A 7,466-nucleotide genomic window follows, 5' to 3' on the forward strand; every position below is an offset into this window, starting at 1 on the left:
TTTCTTCAGCAAATTCCCCAGCTATAAACCTTCTGAACCTCCAAACATACCTTTATATTTGTTACAGAGTTCCAACACCAACTCATGAGTCCTCCTGACCCGGTATTCCGTGTTGTTGTTGACCGAGCTCCTCACTACACATCCACCCGATCCGCCATCTTCAAGGAAGTCTGCATGCTAGCAACTTTTTATTCATCATTTCACTCAATGAATCAGAAATTTTAAAATAAAATAGGACTTGAATACCTCAAACCTACTATCCTCACAGAGTGGCTTTTTCTGCATCCTCCTCATCCTCCACTCTAGTCTATAATTAGAGGAAGGAGGTCTTCCATCTTCTCAAAATGCTTTTTCCACCTTCTCCCATCTCCAGGACAGGAAACCTGTTATTTCCATTAGTTCCCATTCTCTTTTTGTGTTCATTTTCTCCCCTCTACTTATTTCTGTCCCAGAATCTTGTAACATGCTCCCTTGACCCAGTTTCCCTCTAGCTATTTTTCCTTCTCCTATTTTCTGACATTATTAGGAAAGAAGTCTTTGCTTCCTCATCTCCCATTCACTTTTCAACTCACAACCTTCAAGTTTCCACCCCATGGGACTGCTAAAACTTCCCAACAGTGGTGATGAAAGTGAGAAAAAGGCTCTTGAACTTCTTATGAGGAGTGTGGTTGGCCAACATCCTCCAGTTGCCACGCTATATATGTGCAACCCTGAGGCCTTACTCAGTCCCTCCTCAGCCACCATCCCATAGCCAATGACTTTAACTGAAGGCATTAGTGGAAAAACAAGACTCCAGCAATTGACACAATATCAATTGAAATGTTTTAACAAGCTGATGCAGTGTTGGAAGCACTCATTAGTCTATGCAAAGAAATTTGGTCAACTAACTGTAAGAGATCATATTTGTGTCCATGCCAAAGAAAGGTGACCCAAAGGAATGGGAAAATTATTGAACAACATCATTAATATCACATGAAAGTAAAATTTTGCTGACGATGACTTAAAAGTGGTTGAAGCAGCACATGAACAGGGAGCTACCAGAAATTCAAGCTGGATTCCGAAGAAAATATGGAACCAGGAGTATCATTGCTGACCTCAATCAGATGGATCTGGACTACAAGTAGAGAATACCAGAAAGATGTTTACTTGTGTTTTGTTGACAAAGGCATTCAACTGTGTGGATAATGACAAACTATGGATAACATTGCAAAGAATGGGAATTCCAGAATACTTCATTGTGTTCATGCAGAATGTGTATCTAGACTAAAAGGCAGTCATTCAAACAGAACAGTGCATACTGTGTGGTTTTAAATCAGGAAAGGTGTGCGTCAGAGTTGTATCCTTTTACCATACTTACTCAATCTGTATGCTGAGCAAATAATCTGAGAAACTGCACTATATGAGGAAGAATGTGGCATCAGGATTGAAGGAAGTTTCAGTAGCAACCTGTGATATGCAAATGATACAACCTTGCTTACTGAAAGCGAAGAGGACTTGAGAAACTTGCTGATAAAGATCAAAGAATACAGTGTTCCGTATGGATTACCACTCAATGTGAAGAAAATAAAAATCCTTACATCTGGACCAACAGACAACATCATGATAAATGGAGAAAAAAGTGACGTTGTCAAGGATTTCATTTTGCTTGGGGCCACAATTAATGCGCATGGAAGCAGTGGTCAAGAAATCAAACTATTGCATTGGGCAAATCTTTTGCAAAAGACATCTTTAAAGTGTTAAGGAGCAGGGGGACAATGGCAAGATAGCAGACTAGGCAGATGCAATACACGAACTCTCTAACACAAAGATTCGAGAAACTAAATAAATACACAGATGAAAATTCTGGCATCCTGAACTACAGAGGATAGGTTAGAGAGGTGAATGGAGTGCTTGCAGGGAGGAGAGGCCAAGCAGGGATATACAGAGAGGACGACTGGTGAACAGCTGATCACATACGGCTCAACAATGGAGGGAAGCCTGGCAGAGCAGTCACACAGGCAATGGAAAAAGTGCTGTTTCTTCTTTTTCCCCACGTGGCCCTGGTGACCAGAGAGTGGCTAGCTCCCACCCTCTTCCACCCCCATTGCAACCATGCTCTCTGGGAGTTCAGAGACTCTGGTTGGGAGCCAAGTCAGTTTGAGGTAGGGGCCGGCTGCACCCCTTTGGTGTGCCACTTCGGTGCCTGGATACAGGTGGGCTTGGCTCCAGACTTACAAAACCCATAGAGCCATCAGATCAGCTGCCCCCAGCTTTTCTGTGGACCTAACAGACATTGAAACCAGCTCTGTCAAGGAACCCTTCTCTGAACTACTTCCAAATTGAGTGCCCTGAACATAACACCGAGACCTATAAGAACTCCATCTAGGGCCAGGAACTCTGCTGTCATATCTCTTTCACAACCACGTCATGAGTTCCTTGAATTGAAGGCGTTCCCCAGAGATTTCCTCCCTGGGTCCAACAACTGAACTGTTTGTTTTTACAAATACCACAACCATACAATGCCCCTGGAGACAACAGACAATTCTAGCTCATACAAATAAACTAGATAGAATGGTTCAAACAAATGACCAAGAGGCAAAGCCAGAAACATTTTTGAGGAAGTAAAGGTAATGGAATTAACTGAAAAAGAATTCAAAAGAATAAAAATTAGTTACTTTCAAAGCATTCATGAAAAAATCAAGGAAAGCAAGGAGAACGCAATAAAACGTTTAGAAGATTTCAGAAAAACACTATAAGGACAAACAGACAAAATAAATGCAAATTTTGAAACAATACAAAACCTGCAATTAGAAATACAAAAGTTTAATACTAAGATTTCAGAAATAGACAATACATTGAAAGGGTAAAGGAGTAGATGCTAAGCAAAGGAAGCCTGAATTAGTGAGTTTGAAAGATAAATCAATACTAGTTTGCTAGAAGAACAATCAGGAAAAAGAATGAAAAAATCTGAAGAAAGCCTAAGAGTTGCATGGGACACCATGAAAAGGAACAACTTATGGGTGATGGGGATTCCAGAACAGGAAGAGACAAACACAGAGAAAATTGTCAAAGAATTATTGGAAGAAAACTTCCCTAACATTATGAAAGATGAGAAGATAAACATACAAAAAGCTGAACAAACCCCAAACAGGACAGATCCCAACTGTCCTGTTGGGAAATCAATCTTTCCAAAATCAAAAACAAGTGAAGAATACTGAGAAAAGCTCAGAAAAAATGAAAAGTTTCTTATAAAGGAGAACCAATAAATCTAAGTTCTGATTTCTCAGCAGAACCTATCAGGCAAAAAGACAATGGGATGACATACAAAACTCTGAAACAAAAAAAAAGGAAACCAAGAATCATATACCCAGCAAACTGTCCCTCAAATATGATGTCGAAAATAGGATGTTTCCTGATAAATAGAAATTAATGGAATTTGTAATGACCAAACCAACTTTACAAAAAATGCTAAATATTCTTTGGGCTGAGAACCAACAACAGCAGACAACAACCTGCGATTACCATACATGATAACTCCGCCCAGAACCCAATCCAGATATTGAAGTATTTATTGTAAAACTAAAAGTAGGGAAGCAGAGATATCAATGTATAATGAAGTCAGCTATAAAGCAAAAAGATAGTGTAGATACAGAACTTCCAAATGGCAAGGAAGTCAGATAGATTTCAAGATAAAACAGAGTGTTTTAAGCAGGGAAAATTTTAATAAAATACAGGGTAACCTCAAAGAAAAATAATACACCTATACATCAAAACAAAAAAACAAAAAATAAGAGGAAAAGCAGATTTAATAAACATTAACACAACAGAAATAAGAATGACAAGAAAACCCACAAACAAAATGAACTCAGCATGAAAAATTATGTGGAACAAAGAACTCAGCAGCACCACAAAAAAACACACAAATGACAATGGTCAGTCCATACCTAGTGATAATTACACTGAATGTAAATGGAATAAATGTACCAGTCAAGAGACATAAAGAACAGAATGGATAAGCAGGAGCCTTCAATATGCTGTCTACAATAGACGTATCAAAAAGATGGAGACAGCCTAAATGTCCATCAGCAGAATGATCAAACCAACTTTGGTACACACACACAATGGAATACTCCAAAATGTTGAAGAATAATGATGAATCTGTGAAACACCACACAACATGGTTGAACCTGGAAGCCGTTATGTTGAGTGAAATTAGTCAATCACAAAAGGACAAATACTGTATAAGACCAATGTTGTTTAAAAAAAAAAAAAAGGTTTTCTTGATAAAAGAAACTGTCCATGATGGTTATGGGGTAGGGGGCAGGAAGGAAAATCATTCATGGGCTATAGGATAGACATGTGTTAACATGGGTGGCAGCAAAAGAAAAGTTAGCAGAGGAAAGATGAAGGTAGCTGGCAACACAGGGAGGAATGCCTGGAGGAGATCCCAACCATAAAATGAAGCAAAGTATATCATTTGTTGAATGTACAACTGATGATTTGCTCCATAAACCTTCACTCAATTCACAATAAAAAGATTAAAAAAAAAAAAAAAGAAGTGTTAAAGAGCAAAGATGTCACTTTAAGGATTAAGATGTGCCTGACTCTTGGCATTTTTAGTTGCCTTATATGCATGTGAAAGCTGGACAATGAATAAGGAAGGCAAAAGAATAGATGCATTCAAATTAAAGGTATTGTGAATAATACTAAAAGTACCATGGACTGCCAGTGGTGCTGTAGGATAAGCACTGTACTGCTAAGCAAATCTACAATTTGCTTCTTGGAAGTCCTATATAGGTTAGAACCAACTCCATGGCACTAAACAAAAACAAAACCACCATAGACTTCCAGAACAACAAGCAAATCTCTCTTGCAAGAAGTGCAGCCAGAATGCTTTTTGGAAGCAAGCATGGGGAGACTCTCACATACTTTGGATGTGTTGTCAGAAGGGACCAGTCCCTAGAAAAGAGCATTATGCTTGGGAAAGTAGGGGTCAACAAAAAAGGGGAATACCCCCAAGGAGATGGGCTGGCATAATGGTTGCAAGAATGGGCTCAAATACGGCAACAATTGTGAGGATGGCATGGGACCAAGCAGTGTTTCATTCTTTTGTGCACAGGGTTTCTAAATTAGAGCTGATTCAACAGCACCTAACTATAACAATAATCCCTAAGAAGTGGACCGCCTATTATTTCTTTCTAGTCTTTTCTTAGCTACAAGTTCCATTGAAATTTGTCAATCGCTGTTGGTACTGCCTCCATCTGAACACCAGTGGTATAGCTTCCAGCATCTGAGCAACATGCAAGTCACCAAAGTATGACAAACTGACAGATGTGTGGAGTTTCTACAATTAACCCTTAAATATTGGTGGTCTTTAAGAATCTGTTTATGGCCCTCTGCTCTCTTTTTCTCTACACAAACTCCCTAAGTGATAGAATTGATTATCAGAGTTTTAGCAAACATAATGATAACTCTCAAATATATCTCCAGTTTAGGACTCTCTCCTGAAGCTCCAAAGTCAAATATACAACTGCTTGCTGAACATTTCCACTATGATGTGTTGAATTAAATGCATTGGTTTGGGTCTTAATTATTTCTTCCTCTTGTGTTCTCTTAGTGAAAGGTACTTATTGTTAGATACCGTTGAGTTGGCTCCAATTCATAGAACAACAGAACGAAACATTGTCTGATTCTGCGCCATCCTCACAATTGTTATAGCTGAGCCCATTGTTTTTTGTCATTGTGTCAATCCATCTCATTGGAGGTTTCCTTCTTTTTCTCTGGCCCTCCATTTTACCAAGCATGATGTCCTTCTCCAGGGGCTGGTCCCTCCTGATAGCATGTCCAAAATTGTTGTTGTTGCTGTTGTTATTAAGTACAGTTGAGTTGATTCCAACCCATAGTGACCCTATAGGGTTTCCAAGGAGCAGCTGGTGAGCTTGAACCGCCGACCTTGCAGTTCAAACGGCTTTGCAATCTGGCGCATTAACCCACAGCACCACACCAGGACTCCAAAGTACGAGAGATGAATTCTTGCCGTCCTGACTTCTAAGGAGCATTCTGGCCTTACTTCTTCCAAGATGGATTTGTTTGTTCTTCTGGCAGTCAACGGTGCTTTTAATATTCTTCTCTAACACCATAAGTCAAAAGTGTTGATTCTTCTACTGTCTTCCATATTCATTCTCCAACTTTCACATGCATATGACGTGACTGAAAATACCATGGCTTGGGTCAGGCATACCTTAGTCCTCAAACTGACATTTTTGGGACTGTCCTTCTACAGATCCCTCATAAGGAAACTTAAGAGTTATTCTCAACAATTCCTTTTATACTACTCCCCATACCCAATTTATGAGTTTATTCTGTCTTCAGTCCTATCTTATATTGTACTTCCACTGCAATTCTATAGTTGTTGTTAAGTGCCGTTGTGTCAGTTCCGTCTTATAGTGACCCCGTATAGGGTTTCTGAGGAGTGACTAGTGAATTTGAACTGCTGACCTTGCAGTTCAAACCAACCTTGCAGTCCAATGCATTGATCCCCTCCAATTGAGGCCTTCATCATCTTTCACCAAGATTTTCAAAACAATCTTTTAACTAGTCTTCTGTCTACAGCCTTGCTTGCCTCCTAGCCATTCTATTATCAGAGTGATCTTTCAAAAATGCAAATAAGATCATGAAAGAGATAATATAGTACAAAAGTAAAGAATAGGTTTCAACTTAAAATGACTCTTTTGTTTATTGGCAGTGGATAAGTATTTAATGTCTCAGAGTCTCAGATCATTTGAAAAATGATATTAATAATTGTCCTACCACAAAGAATTGTTGTTGAAATTAAATAAGGTAATAAATATAAAGTATGTGATATAAGATTTGTTGTTAAGTACTGTTGAGTTGGTTCCAACTCATAGTGACACTGTATAGGATTTCCAAGGAGCAGCTGGTGGGTTTGAACTGCTGACCTCATGGTTCGCAGTTCAGTGTTGAGTTTACAGCACCAAAGTCTTTGGTATAAATAAAATACATGGTCAAAATAGTTTCTATTAATATTATCATTAGTAGTAATAAGGAATTAATAGTTATTAAGAGCTCTGGTAGCGTAGTGGTTACGAATCGGGCTGCAAACCTTAAGGTCAGCGGTTCGAAACTACCAGCCGCTCCGCGGGAGAAAGATGAGGCTTTCTACTCCTGTAAAGATTTACACCCTCGGAAACCCTGTACAGGGTCGCTATGGGTCGGACCCGACTCGATGGCACTTAACAACAACAACAACCTAATATTAACAATAAACACTCCCTTCTTAAAAACTCTTCAATCGTTCTCCAAAAATAAGTAAGCCTATTGGAATAATGTCTGTTTAACTGATGGCAACCCTGTATGTGTCAAAGTAGAACTTGACTCTATAGAGTTTTCAATGGCTTGATCTCACAGAAGTAGATCTCCAGGCATTTCTTCTATGATGCCACAGGGTGAGTTCAAACTGTTAACCT

This window comes from Chrysochloris asiatica, unplaced genomic scaffold (genome assembly GCF_000296735.1).
Source record: "Chrysochloris asiatica unplaced genomic scaffold, ChrAsi1.0 scaffold00085, whole genome shotgun sequence".
NCBI lineage: Eukaryota > Metazoa > Chordata > Mammalia > Afrosoricida > Chrysochloridae > Chrysochloris > Chrysochloris asiatica.